This window comes from Canis aureus, chromosome 31 (genome assembly GCF_053574225.1).
Source record: "Canis aureus isolate CA01 chromosome 31, VMU_Caureus_v.1.0, whole genome shotgun sequence".
In the NCBI taxonomy this organism is placed as follows: Eukaryota; Metazoa; Chordata; class Mammalia; order Carnivora; family Canidae; genus Canis; species Canis aureus.
Genome location: NC_135641.1, coordinates 8815785 through 8840829, shown reverse-complemented (window position 1 = coordinate 8840829; position 25045 = coordinate 8815785). Strand labels below are relative to the sequence as shown.

The 25045-nt window shown below is 42.0% G+C and overlaps 1 long non-coding RNA gene across 1 annotated transcript; it reads left to right on the top strand.

The window, feature by feature from the left end:
- Positions 1-4325: 4325 nt before the first annotated feature.
- Positions 4326-18987, top strand: LOC144302328 (uncharacterized). Its single transcript, XR_013369176.1, has 4 exons — positions 4326-4407; positions 16314-16369; positions 16578-16682; positions 17975-18987. It is a non-coding gene; the product is annotated as an uncharacterized LOC144302328 (long non-coding RNA).
- Positions 18988-25045: the final 6058 nt, after the last annotated feature.

Here is a 25045-nt window from a genome sequence, read left to right as displayed (position 1 = left end):
GAGGACAGAGGCAGAGACTGGAAGGACATGGCCATAAGCCAAGGAACCTCTGGAGCTACCATAGTCTGGAAGAGGTGAAGAAGATCCTTCCCTAAAGCCAGCAGAAGGTATGACACCACTGACACCTTGACTTTGTATGTTTGGCCTCCAGAACTATGAGAGAATAAATTTATGTTGTTTTCAGCTACAAAGTTCATGGTAGTTTATTACGGCAGCCCTAACACAGGGGTTCCAGCATGCACGGGCATTATAATCCCCTTCTTCCAGGCCTGCTTTGCCTGAGGAGGAGACATAAGGAACAGGGTGCTTCCTATACTTGGTGCAAATAACCAAAATAGGCAGGAGAGAACTGAAAAATTCAAAATTGGGGTATTCCGAAGTAATTTTATATTTCATAACATGAAGATAAATATCCAGATTTATTTTGACTTCTTTCCAGATGTTTGGCTTGTCATAAATATAGACTTTCTTTGGTATGTGTTCAACAGTCCTTTGAGGGCAAATCTGTGGCTATTTCCTTAAACATGCACAGCAGCTAACACCATTATAGGTAGGTAATTAATAATAAATATAGAAGAGCTTGTCCACAGCATCAGGGTAATATGCAGGAGAGGGCCAGGCGTAACAGGCATAACAGTTCCTCATGCACTAACTGTAATTCATAGTTGCCAATTTAAGATTTGGCAAATTAGCGTCTTCATGCATTCCCCCACTCCATGGAACTACTCTCTCCCCTTTTCCTTATCTTGCCCTCTTCTACTTTGCATTCTGGTCATTTCTGAGTTAACCTTAGTATTTTAGAAGCAAAGAAAGGTATCTCTATTGCATTTATTTACAAATTAAAAGCTCCAACTGTTCAAATTCTATATTGATTACCACTTTTCCCAGTGCAATACCCTCATCATATTAATCCTTTGTCCTTCATTAACTCTAGTGGTGTCTTTATTTTCAAATAATAGAGTGTAGAGATGTGATTAACATGCATGACAGATGCTCTTGGGAATTCACAGCAGACCTCTCTCAACTCAGTATTCAGTGGCCACCACCGTGTGCCCACAAAAAATCACATAGGTCCCAGAACATACCCCCAGTCACCAGTAGTCAAATCCATGTTCACACAAAGGCAAACATTGTAGAGAATCCATTGACATATTTAAGTCCAAGTGACTCATGGGTTCAACTCTTGCAAGATGTTGTATTCCATTGCCTACGAGGTACTCCAAGGCAAGACCCTCCCCACTGGCTGTCAGTAAATCAGATCTCCTTGGCACTATGTTAGCATCTTCCTTTTCTCCTCTTTGCAGATGGAGAACAGAAGGAAGAAGAAAGGATTGATCCAAACATAAAGGGGTGTTCCCTTTCAACAGGCCTACTTTTATAAATGAAACCTAAGGACTCAATTGCCAACAAATGGACATGGAAAGTCTCTATACCCCAAAATCAAATGTCAGATGTGTGTCAAAAACCTTTAAAATGTGCATTTCCTAGAACTGCACTTCTAGAGATCAATCCTAGGGAAATATCAGAAAAGCGCAGAAGGACATATATCAAGGATATTAATTGTGGTGGTGTTTAGCAAAAAGAATAAAAACTGAGAGCAACCTAAAATGTCCAGCCATATGAGATCAGTAAATTATGATATAGCTTTATAATGGAAAACCATGGGAGCTATTAAAAATGAGGCTAAAGGAATATATCTATGGACATGGAAAATGCTTGTTACGTATTTTAAGAAGAAGTTTCTTTTAAAAAAAAAAATAAGTAGAAGTTTCCTTTAGCTTCCTATGTCTGCTCTAACAAATGACTGCAATCTTAGCAGTTTAAAACAACAAAGATAAATGTATTATCTTGCAGTTCTAGAGGCCAGAAGTTACAATGGGTCTCTCTGGGTTAAAATCAAGATATCACAGGCTATATTCTTTCTGGAAACTCCAGAAAAGTATTTCTTTTTCTTCTTTCTTTCTTTCTTTCTTTCTTTCTTTCTTTCTTTCTTTCTTTCTTCTTTCTTTCTTTCTTTTTTTTTTTTTTTTGCCTTGCTTACCTTCTAGATGCCACCTGTATTCCTTGGCTCATGTTCCCTCCCTCCATCTTCAAAGCCATGCACGTGGCATCTTCAAATCTCTCTCTGACTTTGACCTCTGCTTCTGTCCTCACATATTCTCTGAATCTGGCCCTCCTGCCTCCCTCTTATGAGGATCCACGTGATTACATTGGACCCACCTGTATATTCCGGGATAATCTCCCATCTCAGAATCCTTAACTAAATCACATCTGCAAAGTTCCTTTTGTTGTATAAGGTACTCCAAGGACTCAGACATGGACATCTTTGGGGAACCATAATTCTGCCTGCCATAAAAGATCATATTGCAAAGCAATAATGTATGTAGGTAGATGTGATTCCATTTCTCTGCTTTTTGACAAAAATTATATAAATGTTAGGCACTGAGAGACTTTAACAAGAGAATGATAGGAGATGTAGGGTTTACATACGTTCACATATGCAAACACAAACACTTGAGCACATGGCTTGGCTGTTGAAATGTGCATTCCCTACAGCCACCCACACCTGCCAATTCCCCGAAGCTCCTCTGATCTGACTTTCTGCCTCATGTGTGCGTTGCTTCTTTCCTGCTTCTTCTGTACCATCCCAGCAGCCCCGGGGTCAGGCAGTTGTTGTTGCCTACAGTAACACCTGAGAACTTTCATCAGGATCTCGTGGGACAGGCAGCTCTTTTCTGGGATCTTGTTATCTAGAGGCACAGGGCTGCTCTGCTCTCCTGTTCTACTAAACTAGCCGAGGGTTCTGACTCTGATAGTACCTGTCTTAGGAAGGTAGGGCACTGGAGCTCCTCTTTCAGGGGTCCCGCAACATCTATGCCCCACTTCTTCCCTGGGACAGCTGTACCAGCCATAAAGGAAGGGAACTCTGCTGGGATTGTTGCCCTAAATCTTCTCTTATTGTCCTGATACCAATTCTCTGACACCAACTGGATCTCTTGCCATACAGTTCACTTCTGACTGACCCTGAGTCAACACTGACTCCTCAGAGTTGGGGCAGACCCCAAGAGCTAAGGGCCAAGACCTCCACAAGACCTCCCCTACTTCAGATGACAGTTGCGAGTTTCGGGGCTGCTTACCCTAATAGGGTATAAGTTTCAGGATCCCATAACCCCCTCAGGTTCAATAACTTGTTAAAACAAGTCAAGGAACTCACTGAGAACACTGCACTTACTATTTAAGTTTTATTAAGGGAAAAAAGTTGGAGACACCCAGATGATGGGGATGCATAGGGCAAAATCTGAGAGGGTCCCAGATGCAGAGCTCCCGTGCCCTCTCCCTGTGGAGTCAAGGCATGCTCCCCCACCACAGCATATCAGTTGGTTCAGCAAACAGGGAGCTCCTCCTGCTTTGGGTGTCCAGAGTCTTACTGGGGTCTTACTACATCACTGGCCATGTGGCAGAGCTATCTCTAGCCCCTCGCTCCTTTCCCAGACCCTGCTCTTTCTGGGCATGGCCAGCCCCAATCTTATGTTTAAGGGCCCACCTTGAGTCATTTTGTTAGCATAAAGCCAGGTGTGGTTGAAAAGAGCTCATTAAGAATAAGAAGAGACACTCTCATCACTCAGGAAATTCCAAAGGTTTTAAAGTCCTATGCAAGGAACTGGGGGATATATTCTTTATTGGGCCACACTCAGTTTCACAACGAACAAGCCAGAAAAGGACCCCACTTGCTTCTCTATACTCTTTGCTCTTGACACCCATTTCCTTAGGGAGTGATTGCAGTGTGGCAGAAATGTACCAAAAGGATAATGCATACCTGAAGAGAAAAAATGCGCTGGGGTCACATTCACTCACATTATGCTGCCATGCAGGCATAAACTATTGTACGTATATGTTCTTGGTTCCTGACCTTCTAGCTCATATGACAGCTCCCCCTGGCATAGTAACCACACATCCCTGATTTTCATTTATTTCTCTATACAACAAAATAGCTAGTAAATTCCTGCAATGTGGTGGGCACCAAGCAAACCTCTGGTATAGAGAAGATGTAGCAGATACAGTACCTGTCTCCAGGGAACTTATAGTTTTGCTGGTGAGAGACACCAAACAGGTAGTTAAAGATTTTTTGTTGTTGTTGTTTATTTATTCATGAGAGACACACACACAGAGGCAGAGACAGACAGAGGGAGAAGCAGGCTCCCTGCGGGGAACCCGATGTAGGACTCCATCCCCAGACAGGGATCACACCCCCAAACAGGTAGTTAAATACTGATTTCATCACAATGATGCACAAAGGAAAAGTACTGGATGCTATGTGGGCAGATGGCTGGGAGATCCAACCCAAACCCGCAGAGTTGGGAAAGACTAGTTTGGGGAGCTACAGTCACCGAGAGAGCTGAGACATGAGTAAGTGTCAGCACGGTAAAAGTTCAGAAGGTGGAAGCAGGAAGAGGATAATTCAACCAGAGGCCATGTGCATGGAAGCTCTGAGCTGGAAGGCCTCAGTTCAAGAAACCCAAGGAAGGGTAGCATGAAGCACAGAGAATAAGAGCAAAGGAGGGAGAAGCTACAGGAGTACACTGGCCTAGGTAACAGGGGGTCCATGGCACACAATGTAGGAAAGATGTCAGGGTTCGAAGCCAACAGCCAAGAAAGAATTCTTGAAATATCTTCAGTGCAAAAAGGTGGTTTTATTAAAGCACAGGGACAAGACCCATGGGCAGAAAGAGCTGCACCGGGGTCATAAGGATTGATGCATTAGAAGGGGTTAGAGAGAGCATAAGCCTCCCAGATATTTTGGAAGCAAAGTTTCCAGGATCCTAGGGGGTGTAGGTATTGTTTGAAAAGGTCATTTATTTAGTAAAATCTCAGTTATGAGACCCTTCAGATGTATATCGGTGAGCCATCTGCTAGGGGGATGATTGCCAACACTGTACCTTGGTGGGGTAAAGATAAAGGATGTTTCCAAAGGAATGTTTATATGTTAAAGGAGACTCACAGGATCCTGGGGGTTGGACTAAGATTGCCTTTTGCCCTTACCAAAGAGGGCAAAGTCTCCAGAGGAAGGCCACTCTGCCTGTTTCAAGGACTTGTCAATGGGCTATAGGTAGGAAGAAAACTTAATCATTTTTCTTCTGCCTTTGTTTTCCACATCAGGTCACAGTCAGGATTTGGGATTTCATCTTAACAGCAATGGGGAGCCATCAAGTGGTTTGGGGGGGTGGAGGGAGGTGGGATATGATCAAATTTGCATCTTAAAAACATAACTCTGGGGGGTGCCCAGGTAGCTCAGTTGGCTAAGCATCTGCCTTCCATTTGGGTCATGATCCCAGGGTCTGGAATGGAGCACCACAGCAGGCTCCCTGCTCAGCTAAGAGTCTGTTTCTCCCTTCCCTCTACCTACCACTCTGCTCTTGTGCTCTATCACTCTCTCTCTCTCTCTCTCTCTCTCTGTCAAATAAAACACAATTCTGCTGCAGTATCAAGAACAGACTGAGGGATCTAAGGGGAATTTGGAGAGGCAGATTTGATTACTGTTTCTATATGATGGTGGCTTCACCCAAAAGGGTAGTGTGGAGGTGGAGAGAAGTAGATGACTCTGGGGAGGGAAACTTTTCTTCTAGCTGGTCTATGAATTATGACATGAGACAGGTAAACAGGGAGAAAAAAAATCAAATTGAATTTTGTAATCCACATAAACATGAGCGATTCCAAAGACAGTGAGGCCAAATGAGGTATATATGTCATTCTGAACTAAGGAGAAGGGGGCAGGGGTCTGGAACTTTAAAGGGAAAGAAGAGTAAATGTTTAGTAAGTAAACTTTTGCTAGGCCCTACAGAGCAAAGGGACATAGACAAGACTTTGACCAAACAGGCCTAGCTAAGTTCCTCCTTATTTACCATCCCTGGTTCATATTATAATGTAGTTCTCTTTGGCAACAGTTTTTTCTTCCTGGAGCTGGTCTTCTATTTAAATTCTTTTAGGCAGTCAGGGAGAAGCTCAAAGTTTCTTCCTGAGTCTTTTGGGCCTTGATTGTTTCAGTTCAAAATAATCTGCGTGCTGAAGTGGCACATATTGGGGGAATTCATTCTGAACTCCTACAACGGCTATTAAGAAATATAATCAGTAGGACTTAGCAGTTGTTGGCATAGAGAAATTCTATGCAAGATGAAGGTATAAAGAATGATGCCTTATGTTCTGATGGTGCAGCTTGAGCTACCTGGTGGTGCTCCAAACTAGCAAATAATGGTGAGGGAACCACCAGGTTTGGGGAACAAGTAGGGGAAGGGAAGGGTTGGGACAGAGCATGAGCTTATTTTCACCAATATAGTCCCAATTTCAAATATTTGATTCTCTTGCCTTCTGCTTCCCTCAGCATCTCTCAGAAAAATCTCTTTTGGTAATGAAACCACATTTCTAGATTTCCTTTGGTACAAACATATCCCCAAATTTTCTTTTATCAGACTAAAGGCCTTTGGGTCCACAGACATGGTTACCAAATCCATGAGATACCCTTTGTGCTTGAGAAGTGATGTTAATTAACCACTTTATTAAAGCTTGTAACCATTGTAAATTTTAGCACAATGATGGTAATAAACTCAAATAAGCTGTTTTGTTTTAGGCAAAAAACCATTTGGAAACTTCAACCTGGACACTTAATTCTATTCTGGCAAAGACCAGATCCCTTTGGGATGATTATTACCACCACCACCCCACTCCATTTTCTGCATTCAACCTTGATTAAATAATGGGAAACACTTGGCTATAATGAGTCACCCACAATTGTCAACAGCCAAAGAACTTTACCCCTACATCCCTTCTGCAACATGGCAGGTTGCCCTACTACACAGTGATTAATTCAGGGCTATGGAGCTGATCTATAACCAAGTTCCAACAGAAACATTTTAGTATAGTTTGTAATAAGCAGCAAAGGATGGAGCATACTGACATGGTTACTAACCAATTTTCATAATCAAAAAGCATTGTACTATGTTGTCCAAAACATTAGTCATGGGATTAGAATCCATCCGCCCTCGAATAGTCTAATCCTCTTAAAAATAGCTCAGAGTAATCAGGTTAGCTTCACTGTAAATTTTAGTAAACCCATCACTCTTATAAAAAAAGTGTCAGGAAAGGAAAGATCAAACACTTTCTAAAATCCTTGATGTTGGTGAAACATTGGGCAAAATAAATGTTCTTACGAAGCACTTATATAATTGATTTAAGCTAAAATATACTAATAGAGATCCATTTGCCATAACAAATGGATTTATACTATAAAGACTTCCACTGTGGAAGCAAATTCTGAGTGCTGGTTTTCTAAATAATGTGACAGTAACGAGAAAGGGCATAGGGAAATATCTCACCAAGCACTCTACTTTCTAGCAATTTTTAAATGGAGGCCCCTTTTAGCAAAGTCATTTAAGTATTTAATGACTAAACAAAGGGGCCAATTGTTTTGTGACTTTCTGGTGAGCACAATGCACTGTCCCAGTAGGCAATGCTTACTTGACAGGCAAACTCAGCTCAAGCCTTCAATGCATCCAGTTTGCTCTGGCAAATTCATCAAATCCACTCTCACCTCAAGTCTCCAACTGTTTTTCACACTTCTCACATTACCAAGACACAACCCCACTTTCCTGCAGTTTGCTGAAGTGCTTAAGAAGCCAGGAAGAGGATCACAAATGTGCTCCTGCAAGTTTCTCCTTAGATTCAGTTCTATGTTTGAATCTCTCCACATTATCCTGGACCCTTATTTATGATCTTATTTATCTACTGTCCAGTCCAGATTTATCACATCAAAGAATTATAATAATCACACCTGCCTATCTTCATTCAAATTACTGATAAAAATGTTGAGGCTTACAGATTCTAGAATGATGTCATTTTTTCCAGTTCAAACTGATATAAGATGGTATCATCACTCAACTGGTTATTCTTTCCAATAAGTGTCCTTGCATCCAACCCAAAATTTTCTAAAGGCTTAGCTGAAGCTGAACACACATACAAATGTAGCAGTGTAAGCTTCATGGACTTATACTGGACATACAGATTCAAAAGAGTTCTAAGATTCAAACATCACTAACTATAAGGGAATCATTCCCCCTGACTCCATCCTACCTGACCATGGGCTCCTATGACTTCCTCTTCTTTGTTATTTATACATGAGAAGTCAACCAGCCTAACAAAAGTTAAAAAGGTACTATCCATATAAATGTAATCAAAACACTTTTATACTTTTGGAGAATATTCCTATGATGGTTAATTTTATTTGTCAACTTGGCTCTAACATGGTGCCCAGATATGTGATCAAATATTATTTTAGATGTTTCTGTGGAGTTCTTGGTTTTTGTTTTTGTTTTTGTTTTTGTTTTTTTATTACATTTCCACTTAAATTGGTGGACTTCAAATAAAGCAGATTGCCCTCCATAATATAGGTGGGCCTTATCCAACCAGTGGAAGCCTTAACAGAGCAGAAGACTGACCTCTTGGAACCAGAAATGATTCTTCCAGCAGATAACCTTCAGACTTGAATTGTGACATCCACTCTTCTCTAGCAGTATGACAGTCTTCAGACTCATAACTTAACTCGGCTCTTTTGTGGGTCTCCAGCCTGATGGCCTTCAGACTTGAACTACAGATTTTGAATACCATCTTCCAATACACACACACACACACGCACACACACACACACACACACATCCCTGGAAAACCCTGCCTGATGCAATCCAAAGTATTTTAATATGAAAAATCCAAAAATTTACTAATATATTGCATGTAAACAATCGTGTACCTATAGTTCTTCAAATTAATCATTAATGACATCCTATTAGCTTCTTTATTCTCTTTAAGTAGCTCACATCCATTGTCCTTTAGACTTTTTTTCAGGACGTATTTATTTTCTTATTTGTCCTTGAAATCTTGGATGAGGGAAAGTATATAAATATTTCACCTCTGCAATTCCAGTTTTCCACTCTTCAGAACATATCTATTGAATCACAGGTCAAAGATACAGCCACTGTCTGGTGCAAAAGTCATAAGAACATTAATAACTCCTAGTGGATTTATGAGTCAGGCTTATTGAACAAAAATATCACATTCAGGGTACAAGAACCCCTTAAGGCAAATGAGAAAGGGAAGCATGAGTGAGAGTGAGGGAAACTGCACTTGCTCAGGGCAGAAGAAGCCTACGATCAACACTTCTGGAGGAGGGTAAGAAAGGCCATGCTGGATGTAGGCATTTCCAGTGATAGCCACGCTGTACACACAGACACCCTGCGGCTATAACAATGACTTTTTTCTTTTCTTTTTTTTTTTTTTTTCTTTTTTTTTACTTTTTTTTTTTTCTAATGACAAATGATTTCTTGGGAGAGGTCTTGGCCTGATGAGATGCCACCATAAAGTAACAAAACCACAAAAGACCATGGAAATACACAATGATTGATGGGGGAATGTAACATTGCCAAGTTACTTTTGCATTTCAATTACCTGTGGAAATAGGAGACAGACTATGGGTAACACAAAGCCAACAGCAAGCCAAAAATCTAATTTTACCAAACAGTTCAAAGTCTTCCCACAAGATCCTTTATGAAAAGGATTGACAAGTGTTGCACTTTTAGTGAAGAGAGCCACAGAAGCTGCCTGAGAAGCCCAAGTAGAGCCCAATTTCCTGGGAGAAAAGAACTGAGGAAGGTGCCTGATGCACAGCTTTGCCAGGCATCAGAGGTGTCCCAGGGACTGGCTCTCGCTGTCTTTGAGAGGCTCCTCTATAAATAAGAATGATGGTTTCTTAATTCACATCAAAAGAACTCTTTACTGAGGCACCTAGATGGCTCAGTCAGTAGACAGTGTGACTCTTGATCTCAGGGTTGTTGGTTTGAACCCCTTGTTGGGTATAGAGATTACTTAAAAATAAAACCTTAAAAAAAAAAGAACTCTATTCACCATGAGACTTATCTCTTCTGGTCAACATATTCTCACCTCTTCGAAAATTCCAACATGGACAGTTAGGTTATAAACGAAAGACTGATGAGCATGCAGTGAAAAACAAGAAAAGATGGTAGAATGATTTTGTGGAGAGTAACATCAAGTCATAGGGACACAGAAAACTTTTCAAAGAGATGAAAGCATGCCTGCTGCTCAGGATATCCTGTCCAGAAGATGGTGAAGTTCCCACACCAGAAACGTCCTCTTCTTCCACTCTCATTCTCTGGGCCCATGTGGATAATCTGCCTCTGGTTCTTTTTTTTTTTTTTTTTTTTTTTTATTTATTTATGATAGTCACACAGAGAGAGAGAGAGAGGCAGAGACACAGGCAGAGGGAGAAGCAGGCTCCATGCACCGGGAGCCCAACGTGGGATTCGATCCCCGGTCTCCAGGATCGCGCCCTGGGCCAAAGGGAGGCGCTAAACCGCTGCGCCACCCAGGGATCCCCTGCCTCTGGTTCTAAGTGCTTCTCAAACTCCCCCAAATACATTACAGATTACTGTAGGGGATGGGTGCCATGGGCTGAATTATGGCCCCCCAAATTCATGATGCAGTCCTACCCCAGCACCTCAGAGTATGACTGTATTTGGAGATGGTGTCTTTAAAGAGTAAATTAAAATGAGATTATTTCAAATGTGATTCTAATCCTATGCGACTGGTGTCCTTATTTCAAAGCAGAAATTTGGATACAGATACACAAGCAAATAGGGGGCAGCCATGCAAAGCACAGGAAGAAGACGGATATCTACAGGCCAAGGAGAGAACCTACAAGAGCTTCCGACATTCCTCAGAAGGAACCAACCCCAGGGACACCTCAATTTCAGAATTCTGGCCTCTGAAACGGTGAGAAATTAAATCTCTGTTGTTTAAGCCACCCACTCTGGGTAATTTGTTATGGCCGCCCCAGCAAACTAATATATGGAGTACATCAGAGTTACATGTGGATTTTTCACTCTCCAAGGATAAGGTTTTTTACAATTCTAGGAGAGGCTTTTCTTCTCCTACATTCCACTGCCATTTCAAACACTAAAAATTACTGCCTACACCCCAGCTAATGAGCAGAGATATGCCTACTGTCAGAGACTGAAGGAGGGAAGTTATTTTAAGAGGCAGAGCAGGGATCCTTGTGTTGTCCAGATCACATAATTAGCTCAGAGTAATTGATGAGTATAGACACAAGTCCTGAGTACATATTCATTCACACTATTAAATATTCATGAAATAATTGTCTCCAATTGAAGCCTCAACATTCCTCTGCCCTTTTGTTCTCAACCCCTGCAATTCTTCGCTTCCCCAAAATCATTCCACCAAGAAAGAGACTTCCTCTGGTTCTTTAATCACTAAATCCAGTGCATGGTTTTCTACTACTATATTTCTGGACCTCTTCTACATTTGATTCCTTCTTCTTTGTTGAAACCCCCACCGTCCCCCATCTTATCACATCAGTTAGTTGACCCCTCCATCTCTGACCACCCCCTCCTGAGTTCTGCCATGATAGTTTCCCTCTTGAAACCTCATAAATATTACTACTCCTTGAATTTATGCCAACCCACTTGTAACAACACATACGTTTACCTATCATTTCTACACTGATGACCCAGAGCTACACAAGAACTAGCTTCTCCCCATTGCCTTCAGCACTGTACCACACATCCAGCTTTCTGATGAGGAAACCCAATTTTACTTCCATTCCTACTGCATTAGAGAGAACCATCCATGTGGCCCTTCCTGCTGCCCCTTCTCAGCTACATCTCTACATCCTGAAAGAGGAAGCACATATCTTGTGCAAATACCCAAGAATTTAAGTCAAACTCTCCCTCTTCGCAGATGACATGATACTGTACATATAAAACCCAAAAGACTCCACCCTAAGATTGCTAGAACTCATACAGCAATTCGGCAGTGTGGCAGGATACAAAATCAATGCACAGAAATCAGTGGCATTTCTATACACTAACAATAAGACTGAAGAAAGAGAAATTAAGGAGTCAATCCCATTTACAATTGCACCCAAAAGCATAAGATACCTAGGAATAAACCTAACCAAAGAGATAAAGGATAGATACCCTAAAAACTATAGAACACTTCTGAAAGAAATTGAAGAAGACACAAAGAGATGGAAAAATATTCCATGCTCATGGATTGGAAGAATTAATATTGTGAAAATGTCACTGTTACCCAGGGCAATTTACACATTTAATGCAATCCCTATCAAAATACCATGGACTTTCTTCAGAGAGTTGGAACAAATCATCTTAAGATTTGTGTGGAATCAGAAAAGACCCTGAATATCCAGGGGAATATTAAAAAAGAAAAGCAGAGCTGGGGGCATCACAATGCCAGATTTCAGGTTGTACTACAAAGCTGTGGTCATCAAGACAGTGTGGTACTGGCACAAAAACAGACACATAGATCAATGGAACAGAATCCAAAAGTGGACCCTCAACTTTATGGTCAACTAATATTCGATAAAGGAGGAAAGACTAACCACTGGAAAAAAGACAGTCTCTTCAATAAATGGTGCAAGGAAAATTGGACATCCACGTGGAGAAGAATGAAACTAGACCATTCTCTTACACCATACACAAAGATAAACTCAAAATGGATGAAAGATCTAAATGTGAGACAAGATTCCATCAAAATCCTAGAGGAGAACACAGGCAACACCCTTTTTGAACTTGGCCACAGCAACTTCTTGCAAGATACATCCATGAAGGCAAGAGAAACAAAAGCAAAAATGAACTATTGGGACTTCACTGAGATAAGAAGCTTCTGCACAGCAAAAGAAACAGTCAACAAAACTCAAAGACAACCTACAGAATGGGAGAAGATATTTGTAAATGACGTATCAGATAAAGGGCTAGTATCCAAGATCTATAAAGAACTTATTAAACTCAACAGCAAAGAAACAAACAATCCAGTCATGAAATGGGCAAAAGACATGAACAGAAATCTCACAGAGGAAGACATCGACATGGCCAACAAGCACATGAGAAAATACTCCGCATCACTGGCCATCAGGGAAATACAAATCAACAATGAGATCCCACCTCACACCAGTGAGAATGGGGAAAATTAACAAGGCAGGAAACCACAAATGTTGGAGAGGATGTGGAGAAAAGGGAACCCTCTTGCACTGTTGGTGGGAATGTGAACTGGTACAAGCACTCTGGAAAACTGTGTGGAGGTTCCTCAAAGAGTTAAAAATAGACCTGCCCTACGACCCAGCAATTGCACTGTTGGGGATTTACCCCAAAGATACAGATGCAGTGAAATGCTGGGACACCTGCACCCCAATGTTTATAGCAGCAATGTCCACAATAGCCAAACTGTGGAGGAGCCTCGGTGTCCATCGAAAGATGAATGGATAAAGAAGATGTGGTCTATGTATACAATGGAATATTCCTCAGCCATTAGAAACGACAAATACCCACTATTTGCTTCGATGTGGATGGAACTGGAGGGTATTGTGCTGAGTGAAATAAGTCAATTGGAGAAGGACACACATTATATGGTCTCATTCATTTGGGGAATATAAAAATTAGTGAAAGGGAATAAAGGGAAAGGAGAGAAAATGAGTGAAAATGTCAGTGAGGGTGACAAAACATGAGAGACTCCTAACTCTGGGAAATGAACAAGGGGTAGTGAAAGGGGAAGTGGGGGGGGGATGACTGGGTGATGGGCAATGAGGGAGGCACTTGGCGGGATGAGCACTGGGTGTTATGCTATATGTTGAGAAATTGAACTCCCATAAAAAAAAATACCCAAGAATTTGAACCACCTGTAGAATAAGCCAAACCTTCCTGAACGTGGCATTCAAGACCCTCAGAAAATAGCCCTAGCTTATCTTTCCAGCCTCAGCTCCATTTTCTCTACTTTCCAATCTCGTCTGAGTGGTCTGCTTTGTCAGATATTTCTAGGCTTTTGCTCATATTCTCCATGTTAGGGAAGTCTTCCCTCTAATTTACTTTAGGAAAATCTACTCATCTTCCTAATTTAAAACAAAGAAAAAATGTCTTCCCTTCACCAGACAGAATTCCACCATATGCTGTGTTCCCATTGCACTGCACAAATCCCACTATTACGGTGTTTATTCTGTGTCATGCTCATTTGTTTGTAAATCTGCCTTCCCCGTCACTTCATGAGTCATTGCAGGGACTGTGGCTCTCATCTCTGAAGCCTCTTGAGCCTGTTACCATCATTAACACAATGACTCATGATTATTCCTGAAGGGAAAAGAACTCTTCCAGGGAAGAAGCATGTACATATTATTGGGAGAATAACATGGCTTTGTTATGAAATGTAAAGCAGCACCCACATGCAGAATTTGTATACCACTCCTCCTCTTCCGGATGTAGGACTTGTGAACATTAAAATGCCCAGGAGGTGTCATGGAGAAGAGCACCTACCAAGCCTAGAACCTACAACCTGAAATTCCTGACTTATAGGCTGGCTAACTAAAACTTTAAATGTTCTCTTATTCAGATTAGCTTCAGGAAATTATAAATTGACCTTTAACCTATCTAGCAAGATTTATGTTAAGATCACAGACTGTGAAATACAGCTCTTGATATTGGTGTCAGAAGGTGCCCATTTGAAACTAGTCTCTAAGATTTCTGGAACTGTAGAATTTTCTCAAGAGGTGAAAGCTAGGGGATAGCTCATTTGTTTGGGGGAAAGTCTTAAACACATCCTTTTGGTTCCTTAGATATGGAGTGAGTGCCCGCCCATTATTTCAAGGGAAAACTATGAAGTGACCTGATGCAAAACCAGATTATATATGATTCAGTTTGAATTGTCTTTTATCCTTACACACTCAGTAGAACCTTACCAAAGCAGACTGATTTCAACTGTGTTGTGGGCTCTAAATAGAAGGGCTTATTTATGTTGGAGGCAGAGAGGCAAAAGGGGTCAGTAATGCCCCTTTCTCAGACTGAGTAGTGGCCCTTTAGCCTTCACCAAAAGATGGGGGGCTGTGTCCACCAGAGGGCACTCCCCATGAGGGCCATTGGCAGCAGGACTGTGGAGTAGTCCAAGAAGATGAGACTGGAGAGGAAGGTCATAAAAGAGCTTGATCCCAAATCCACAGAAGTCCCCCAAATATGCAAGAGACTATTTAAGGGGGGGGGGGCAGACAACTGCAGGGAGGAAGTTTGAAGTCATGTCACTCTAAGAGACAATGTGACTTCAATTTGAACCTAGGAGTGAATAAGGGCTGGACACCTGGTTACCATTTCAAAGTAGTTCTTTGATGCTTCCTTGTATTTTTCCACTCATTAAGGCAAGCTCCAACTACCAGGTCGTAGAAGAGCATAATCATCATTTCTTAGTTCCAAGTTCTCCTGGTAGTGAAACAGATACATTCTTATTCTCAGGAGGAGAATCTAGGCAGCGTGGTGTATGCTGAACAAGTGCCAACTGCAGAGACTACGACTCTTCTGTTGGCTTTCGTTAATCTTGCCCACCCACTTATGAATTAAAAGGAAGAAGTGTGCATGTGTGTGTGCATGCATGAACTGTGCATATATGCATGTGCATACACGCATTACAGTCTACAATAAGAGGTATAGGAGGAAAAATGTACTACGTTAGAGTACTATAACCTTTTTTGGCAGTTTCATATAACCAATGAATTGTTACTTCTTTCAAATTTTTAAAGTCTTAAGTTTAATTGACAAAAGTTAATGAACAATGGAAGAGCAACATAAACACTCAGAATTATTACCCAGAACATCTCGTACTTATCAATTTATGCAGGATGACTGGCCCTCTCAGAACAACTCATTAAAGTGGAGAACTGGACTTTAAGCCCGTAATTCTTTCTGGAAGACCAGTCCTAGATGTCACTGACTAATTGGGCTAATTGGAAGAGAAAAATTGCACAAAATGTTCCTTCAACATATACATTAATTTGCTTTTATTTTCAGCTGAGTCCTTCGTATCTAATTGTGTTGATTTGTAGTTCTGAATAAATGAAAAATTCTAAGGGAAAAACGTTTATAAAGGGTAATTCCAAAGGAAAATAAAGATAAAGAAGAAGAAGAAGGTCAAAAGTGCTATAAAATCTAACATATTTTTCTTTTGACAACCTGTTTTAAGATACTACAATCACTTAAAACTCACTAAAAATATCATCTCGAACACTCTTGGGAACCGAGAACTGCGTGTCCCAAATTATTGTCAACATGACAGAGAGCTTTTGCTTTGCTGTAAGGCAGTTCCCAACTGACAAATGAGTTGTGCTCGAAAAGTTCTTTTGAAGTTAATTGTTCAGAACTCAGGCCAGCTCACAAAAGAAAATTAACCCTAAATGTTCCTTGTTTTAGTTTCCTCAGGCTATCATACCGAGTACCACAGACCAGGGGGACTTCAACTCAGGAAGGTACTGTCTCACCGTTCTGGAGGCTGGAGGGCCAAGACTGAGGTGTTGCCAAGTGGGTTCCTCACTGAGGGCTTGAGGAAGAGTCTGCTCTGTGCCTCTCGCCTAGTTCCAGGGGGTTGCTGGCAATCTTCGGCATCACATTTCTGCCTTCATCTTCACATGGCGTTCTCCCTGGGTGTACATATGTCCAAATTTCCCTTTTTTATAGGACAGCAGTCATACCAGATGAGGAGTCCACCCTGCTCCAGCACAGCCTCATGTTAACTAATTATATCTGCAACCACCTTAGCTCCAAATGAAGTCACATTCTGAGGTAATGGTTCAGTATATGAATTTGGGGGGTGAAGGACATACTTCAACCATAACACCCCCAAAGTGCCCTGTGAGCAGAATATTGAAAACACTGCTTCTGCCAGAAGGACCAAAGGGGGCAGCCACTCCCCTTTCTCGGGCCAGAGTAGCGGCCCTTTAGCTATCACCAAAAGATGGGGTAGGGGTGTGGTATCAGGAACTTCCCTGGGCTCACAGCTCTTCTGCACCAGAGATGAAGGGAGGGAGAGAGCAGAGCTGAGCCTATCCAGCCCCCGTGGCCTGTGAGCTCCCCATTAGCCCAGCAAGTCAGGGTACTAAAGAAGAATGGGAGTCCCCTCTGAAGGCACTGGTTCCCAGTGGAGATGCAGCAAGATCCCCTGGCTGGCCTGTTGAAACAGATGCCAGAGCCACAGGGCCAGTTTCTTATTCAGTAGGTTTGGCATGAGGCCTGGGGAATGGCATTTCTAATAAGTTCCCGGGTGAGGCCGATGCTACTGGTCATGCACTACCATTTGAGAACCTCTGTCTTGAAAGACACATTATTGAAATCAGAGCAGGTTTAAAAATAAACAAAAAATGCACCTCCTTGGAAAAAACTCGAGAAGAAGAGGGACTACAGTGGGTAGAGGGGTGGTCTCCCCCAAAGACAAGCTCGCCAGGAGCCCGGGGCTATGAGCTGATTTGGAAAAAGGGGTTCTGCAAAGGTCATTAAGGATCCAAGGTAAGATCATCCTGGATTAACCAGGTGGCTTTAAATCCAATGACACATGTTCCTATAAGAGACAGAAGAAGACCCAGACCCAGATGATGGAGGCAGAGAGTGGTGTGGCACTACCACAGGCCAAGGAATGGGAGGAGCCCCCAAAAGCTGGGGGTGGAAAGGAAGGCTGCCCCCTTGTACCTTGTGTTTGGAGGCCTCAGAGGAGGTGTGGCCCTGTTGACACTGTGACAGAGAAATGTCTCTCGTTTCAAGCTCCCGAGTCTGTGTTAACTTGTCAAGGCAGCCCCAGGAAACTAATACAGGGAGATTGTTTGACTGAAGATTAAATAAGCCTAAACTAATCTACAGACAAGGCCATTTTCCTAATTTTTCCCAGAGATGGATAAATCACAAATTAATACCAGTCATCCTTCTGCAGTCTCTTACCCTAAAATTAACATGCTTCCAGTGAAATAATATTACATTACATAGAGAATTTGTGGAACATTGTTTCAATAGCTAATAAAAATATGTTCCATTGAGGAGCAATTTTACCTATTGAGTAAATTATATTCCTAACATTTTGCATACAGGCAAAGAACCATGAAACCACACAAGGATGGAGACAGGAGATGCCCCAGCTGGTGTACCCCCAGCTAGGCCCCACTGCTCCTAAAGTAGACTCTGGCATACAACCTGCCTCTCTGAGGGTGAAACAGGGTCCAGTGGAGCTGAGAAGCCAGAGAAATACCAGCCACTGATGGAACCGAACACAGAGAGAGTGGTGTGACCACCACAGAGAAGAGGAGGAGGGCCTACGGAGCCTTCAGAGAGCTCAGAGGTGGCCATGCCTGGTGAAGACAGCAGGAGACAAACAGGCCAGAGGGCAGGAACAGAGGAAACTAAACCCATCTGCACCAAAGCCACCGTGCCATCGTGAATGCTGTCTGGAGACAGTCCTCGTCCAAACCCATCAGCACTCCCCACACTCACCAGTCAGGGATACCTGGATCTCATAGCCCCCCAGAGAACATGACATATGGGACTGGGCAGGCCCTGGGTTAATCATGGGACTCATTTTGGAAAAAATGAACTTACTTCTAGAGGACATTCAAGAGTAGCCCCAAGTGAACACAATAAAATGACAAAGACCTGAGTTTAAGTAACCATACACGAATAGAAGAACCAGCACCACCTCTGAGCAAAAGTCTCCACATTCTATGGGCTGGCACCATCCCATCTGCCTTCTAGAAGCAGAGTTTCTGGAAAAATCTATCACCAAAGACTATTCGTAAATACAAATCACCTAAGCAGAGACTGTACTATCCTGCAGTTAGTCATTAGTGCCTTACAGGGAAGCAAATTGCAGCCTAGGTGGCCATGGAGCACAGAGGAGGGTCAGCAGAACCTGAGAGAAGCCCCCCAGTCCAGACAGGGCCAGAAGAGGAGCTCCTCCCAAACCATGGGGCCATGAACTCACTGCCTGAGAAGGGACACAACTGGACAGCACATCTGTTTGTGTGTCTCAATAAATACATGAGCAACACATACATCTAATGTAATATAGTATTGATGATAGAGCTGTATTATTAGTATTGTATTGTGTCTTGTGTATGAATATAATGTGTGATGTTAATATATTACACACTGCATACATTATATATGTAAGAAGTAATACATGTTACATGTAAACATGTATTGCATGCATATTAATAAATTACCCCTACTGCATATATTATTCTATCTCATAAATTATTTATATATATTTATAAGTGTGTGTGTGTGTGTGTGTGTACATATGTCTCCATCTCTATCTATGTGTCTCACTCCAGAATGCAGCCCTAATTGCTCTCAACACACCCCTTCATCCATCTTCATAAAGCTCTATATGGGAGGCCCTATTCAACTACTATAGAGAGAGGTCCTGAGTGTGCCTGGCAGACATGGTGTCATGAGATTTACATCAGCCTGCTTATGTGATGTGACTCCCTGCTCTGTACCCAGAAGTGGGAAAGAACCTCATAGCTTCAGTGCCATTTCTGAGTTGGAAGTTCCTAAATTCCCTTCAGTATTTGTCCAGACAAGTCAAGTAGTGATCCGGAAGGTCCTGCTCACTCTGCTCACTTTCCAGATGGGTTTCTCCAACCCTTCATCACATTTGACTTTTCTTTCTTGCTCCAATTCAGACAAGCCCTTGGGCATGAGATGAGACAGGGATGCCTCCTCACTGCCCCACTAGGACCTTGTCTTCTCCATCCATTTCCTCTGAGGAGTGCACACACAGGATAAGTGGTGCCACAGTGGGGACAGTCGGGGCAATAGAGTGCTGTCTGCCTTCACCCCAGGAACACCTGACTGCCCTCCGCTTGCTCTGCTGGCCCTCCAGCCTGCATAACTATATCCTACGGCAATTATTGGACCTAAACCAATCTCCAGTGAAAGGAAGAACAAGTTCAAAGACCACTGTGCCCACACAAACCACTTCATGGCTAGGTCAACACTCAAAGCGAAGAATTAAAAACACAAATTTCAAGAGAATGATTTCTTCCTCTCTGTCTCTACAGCAGAGCTCTAATAGTTGTTTTTCTTGCACGTAATTTTTCCTAGTAATTAAAAATGATGGCACTGTATGTAAATGGCCTAAAATCTCAATGATAGAGAGGGTGTTTGTGTCTCTTGTTTATAAATGCCATCAGTTTCCTGGCACTGAAGGAACTCAATTTACTAAAACCAGCAGAAAGCGCTTATATGATAAACCTACTGTACCATTTTTCCTTAGAAACATTTGTAATCTACTCTATCAGAGATGGAGATTTCCTATTAAAAATATATCAACACCCTCATAAAGGCCATTTTCCCCCTTGCAATTTATTCTGAGTAATAACATCCAAGCCACAAATTTGTTGACAATCAATTTTTGTTTCTCCATGCAATTTGGCTGAAGAGTATCTGTTTCTTAGTAACAGAATGGCTCCAACACAACATAACATTCAATTACCAGGTGCAGTGACACTGCACACCCCGCAATGACTCCTGGCTTGTGGTGACATTATCTACAAAGCACCACTGGCGCTAAACCCTAGGTCTTGCAAGGGCTTGCTGTTGTACTTTAAATGGGTTTAATTGACTCCAAACATGAGTAATGTAAGTATTGAGCCTCAACTACATCATGAAAAATGTCTCCTGGATAAAAATGTGTGAAAGAGTCACTTAGATGTTGGTGAGGGGCACCCTCTTGATCATGTTTTTCATCACAGAAAATATTGGAAGGCAGGAAACCATTGAGTCTAGCAGCTTAAGTAAAGAAATCCTATGATAGGGATACTTGAGGCTGCCTCTCACTTCATTCTGGAAGGTTGCTGGGATGGACTGCTGTAATTACAGCTTTTCCCCCCCACTTCCCCTTCCTCCCAGTTTCTTCCAGTAACAGGATTCCTTGTGGGGAAACTCTTTCCAATCAATGTATTTAAGACTCATGACTCAAGCTTGGTCCATCTAAGAAACACAAGCCCCTGACCACAGTGATTAATTACTTCAAGAACAGACCCACACTTAGGTCAGAGAAGTCAGTCCACCTCCCCCCACAGGGACTTTGTGGGAATCATCAGAAAAGAGACTCTCCTTGCATTGCTAGCTTCCTCACTGGGAAGACGTGAGCCCAGGTGTGCTGGCAGCCATCTCTGACAACACATAGAGAACCTACCTGAGGAGGAAGAAATTCAAAGTGGAGAGGCAGCATCCTAATGTGACTGCATGTGCCCCTCAAACCTAGGTACCCATAGATATAGGAAACAAAAGTTAATTTGAGCTGTGTTTCTGTCACTTATAGCTCAAAATAGCTTCACACAGATCCTGAGTTAAAAACATAACGTGTACCTAGGCTAAAACAAAACTCCTGTTTCTGCTACCCACAACACTTCTGACACCAAATGTGTAGGTTTTACGTACCAAGAAAAGCTGAGACTAGCTATCTGACATTAGCACAGACCCCACAGATCAAGGGCTGAGTCCCACAAGACCACCTCCACTTTAGACATCAACTGAAAGTCTTGGCCTCTGGTATTTATCACCAACTGATCGGCTATAAGTGAAGTGTTCCCATGACCCCCTCAAATTCAATAATTTGCTAGGAACAGATGACAGAACTAAGGAGTGTTTTATTCACTATTTGGGAGTTTATTATAAAGGATACAACTCAGGAACAGCCAAATGGTAGAGATGCACAGGGTGACGGATAAGGGGGAGGCAGGGAGAGAGATGTCCACACCCTCGCTGGGCAGACCACCCTCCGTGCACTTCGATGTGTTCACTAACCCAGAAGCTTTCTGAACCCTGTTGTTCAGTGGTTTTATGGAGGTTCCATTATGTAGGTATGGTTGATGAAATTATTAGACATTGGTAGTTAGTTTACTCTCCAGTCCCTCTTTGTTCCCTGGGAGTCAGGGTTGAGGCTGAAAATCTCACCCCTCTAATCACAGGGCTGACTTCTCTGGCAACCAGCCCCATCCTCCACAGTCACCTGATTAGCATAAAACCAAATATGGTTAAAAGGGCTTTATGATGAATAACAAAAGATGCTCCTTTTAGTTCTACAGGGCTCTTAGGAGGTCTGTGCCAAGAACTAGGGGCAAAGACCAAGTATATACTTTTTTTATTATATAATGTCACACTATTGCATAGGCAAATCTTGTATTTTTAAAGATGACACCTTTTGAAGCTTGGGTTGTCAGCTAAGCTTGAATGTATACAAAGATTTTACTTTTTTCATATTTTGTTTTTATTTTTGTTTTTATCTTGTTTTATTGGTGCTCTAGGAATGTTAAGATACAAGAGGACAAGCATCAATTGGACATAAATTATCTCAAAAGGCATTTTTTATTATTTTTTTGTATATATTTTTTATTTGAGTTCGATATGCCAACATATAGCATAACACCCAGTGCTCATCCCATCAAGTGCCCCCCTCAGTGCCTGTCACCCAGTCACCCCAACTCTTCACCCACCTCCTCTTCCACCACCCCCTGTTCATTTCCCAGAGTTAGGAGTCTCTCATGTTCTGTCTCTCTCACTGATATTTCTTAAACCAAGTTCTAAGGAGGCAAGAGTTCCCAGTGATGGTGTTGGTGAATAGGATATGTGCTCTGTGTCTGGACATTCGAGTCACTGGCCACCCAATGGCCTTCTCTGTCACTGTTGTCCAGGGGCCTGAAGTCTGTGGAGAATCAAGAAGGTGTTGGCTTATCATCAGGATCTGACCTGGTCACATAAGGAAAGATGGTCCCCATGGCAGAAGTTCCTGGCACATGAACCATGGCTCATGGTATCTGGAGGCTAGTTTCTCACCATCTCGCTATTAATAAGATAAGTGCTACATTTCCCTCTCTGACATGAATAATTTATTTGTGGCAACTCTCCTTGAAATCTCATAACAAGTACAAAAACTCTTTCTTATTTAAGAAAGTTATTTTGGGAAGTTTTGGGAGACAGGGGTTTCAGCAAAAAATAAACTAAGAGAAATCAAATGGAAAGGCGTATGTCAATTCAACAAATGTATATTCAATGGCTCTTTCAAGAAAAACATTATGCTGCGGGAGGGTGCAAGGGAGGAAGACACCCAGAGAAGTGAGCCACAACCCTGTCCCCACTGAGTGTACAGTTCAGATGGGACATAAAGGAAGGGGATCAAGCAAGGGAGAGAAGATAAACACGCATCTAAACAGCAAAATATGCCATAAGAAAAACAAAAGATGGCTAAAACATGGGTAAGGTAATATTTAATTAAGGGGAAGATAGGGATTTTTCAGATGCATTTAGGTATGCATTTCCCAAAGTTCATCCTATGAAACATGAACCCAATGAGATGCACTTGAAGAAAGGGTTCTACGGTCAAAATATTTTTTGGGAATGATGATTTCCATTCTACCACTGTTATCCCACGTTAGAAATTCATATATATTCTACTTTATTAAAGGCTCTGACAGTCCTACTGCAAAGAAACCTATTTAACTTTAACACAATATTTCCCAAAGTTATCTGACTACAGGTACTAAGGGAGTTTTCCATGGAAAATACTGTATAACATGCTTAGGTGTATCACCTAGGGAAAGACTCGTGATTTCATTGTGCAAATCCAGACATTCCAAAAGATTGGATTTCTTTGAAATCCTGCAGATTGTTGCCTCAATTGTTGGCTTCAAACTACTCAGTAAATCTGCTTTGTTCCACCAGAAAATAAATGAATGAATGATTGAAAGGATGAATGAACAAATAAGTATCATGAACTTTCCAAAGAGATGGTACATATTCTATTAAAATTTCAGATGTGTTTAAAATTTGACAGGTGCCATAAATAGCAAAGAATGGGTATCTTCAAGTTTTTGCTTAAAAAAAATCCTTTTTGCTTAAAAAAGGATTATACACACATATGTATATATATATATATATATTTCACATGCATACATTTGCATATTTCATCTGTCATGTGTAGTAGATATGCACATACATACCTATATACATGCATTTATGTATATACCCCCTTTAAGTGCTCACTGTGATCAATAGATAAGCAGTTTCAAATTCATGTGGTTTTTAAAAAATTATCAAGATATGTCTTAACCCACTGTTCTTACTGCAAATGGCCAAGCCCTCATTTCAAAGAGGAGAAAGGGAAGTGGAAAGGGAGAGAGGGAAGCATCAGATGAAAGATTGGGGGTCACCAGGAACCTGGCCTGGGTCGGTTTTGAGAACCAAAGGAAGGCCAAACATTGACATGATCCAGAAGCATATGAGTGTTTATCACTGGACAATTGTTGTACATCTGTATGATGCTGCTACCCTCATCTCTGAGCCATCTCTGATTCCACAACCCTGCTTGGAATCCCCCTGAGTATTGGAACTCATTCAGGTTCTCTCAAAAGTACTTGCTCAGCATATCACCCAGAGAGGGGGTTACTCAGAATAGCCAAGCACAGATGCTGGCCTTCCTAGGATCTCCAGACAATAAAGTGATACTTTGGAGCCTGGGATTGAGTGAGGGTCCTAATGCTTGCTCCTTCTTACCTATAGATTAAAAGCAGAGGGGGAAATGGCCACAATGGGGATCAAGGAATCAGCTCCTCACATAAAACAGGATTGAAGAACAATTTGAGCTAAAGCTCCAGTGAGGCTTCTCTCTCCCATGCTAGACCCTGAGACTTATTCAAGGAGGTGCAGGACCACAGGCCTACCCCAGATGCTCATCATTGCAAAGAGACAGTATGAGAACGAGAGAGAAGGCAACTCCTCCTAGGCAAACTCTGAGCAGTAGGAAACAGGAGGCAGGAGAGCTGGTACCAGCCACTACACCAGAGCCAGAGAACTTTCCAGATACAAGCAGAGCCCTTGAACTCTGCCCTCCCCAACTCAAATGGCAGACATAGACAATAGCTATCCAGTTCCCATCCTAGGTGATGCCTCCTCCCTAGGAGCCCATCAGCTGGGAAAGAGGATCCAGACTACTTCCTCAACACACACACCCTTTGAGAGGATCTCTCTGGAAACCCAAACTAGGGGAGAAGGTTCTTACATCGACCTACATAAATATATCAGCAACACAAGTGCATTAAACCTGTACCCTACAGAATTTTATATTCAAAAGAACATACCTCTACCTAATTGGCAAGAAA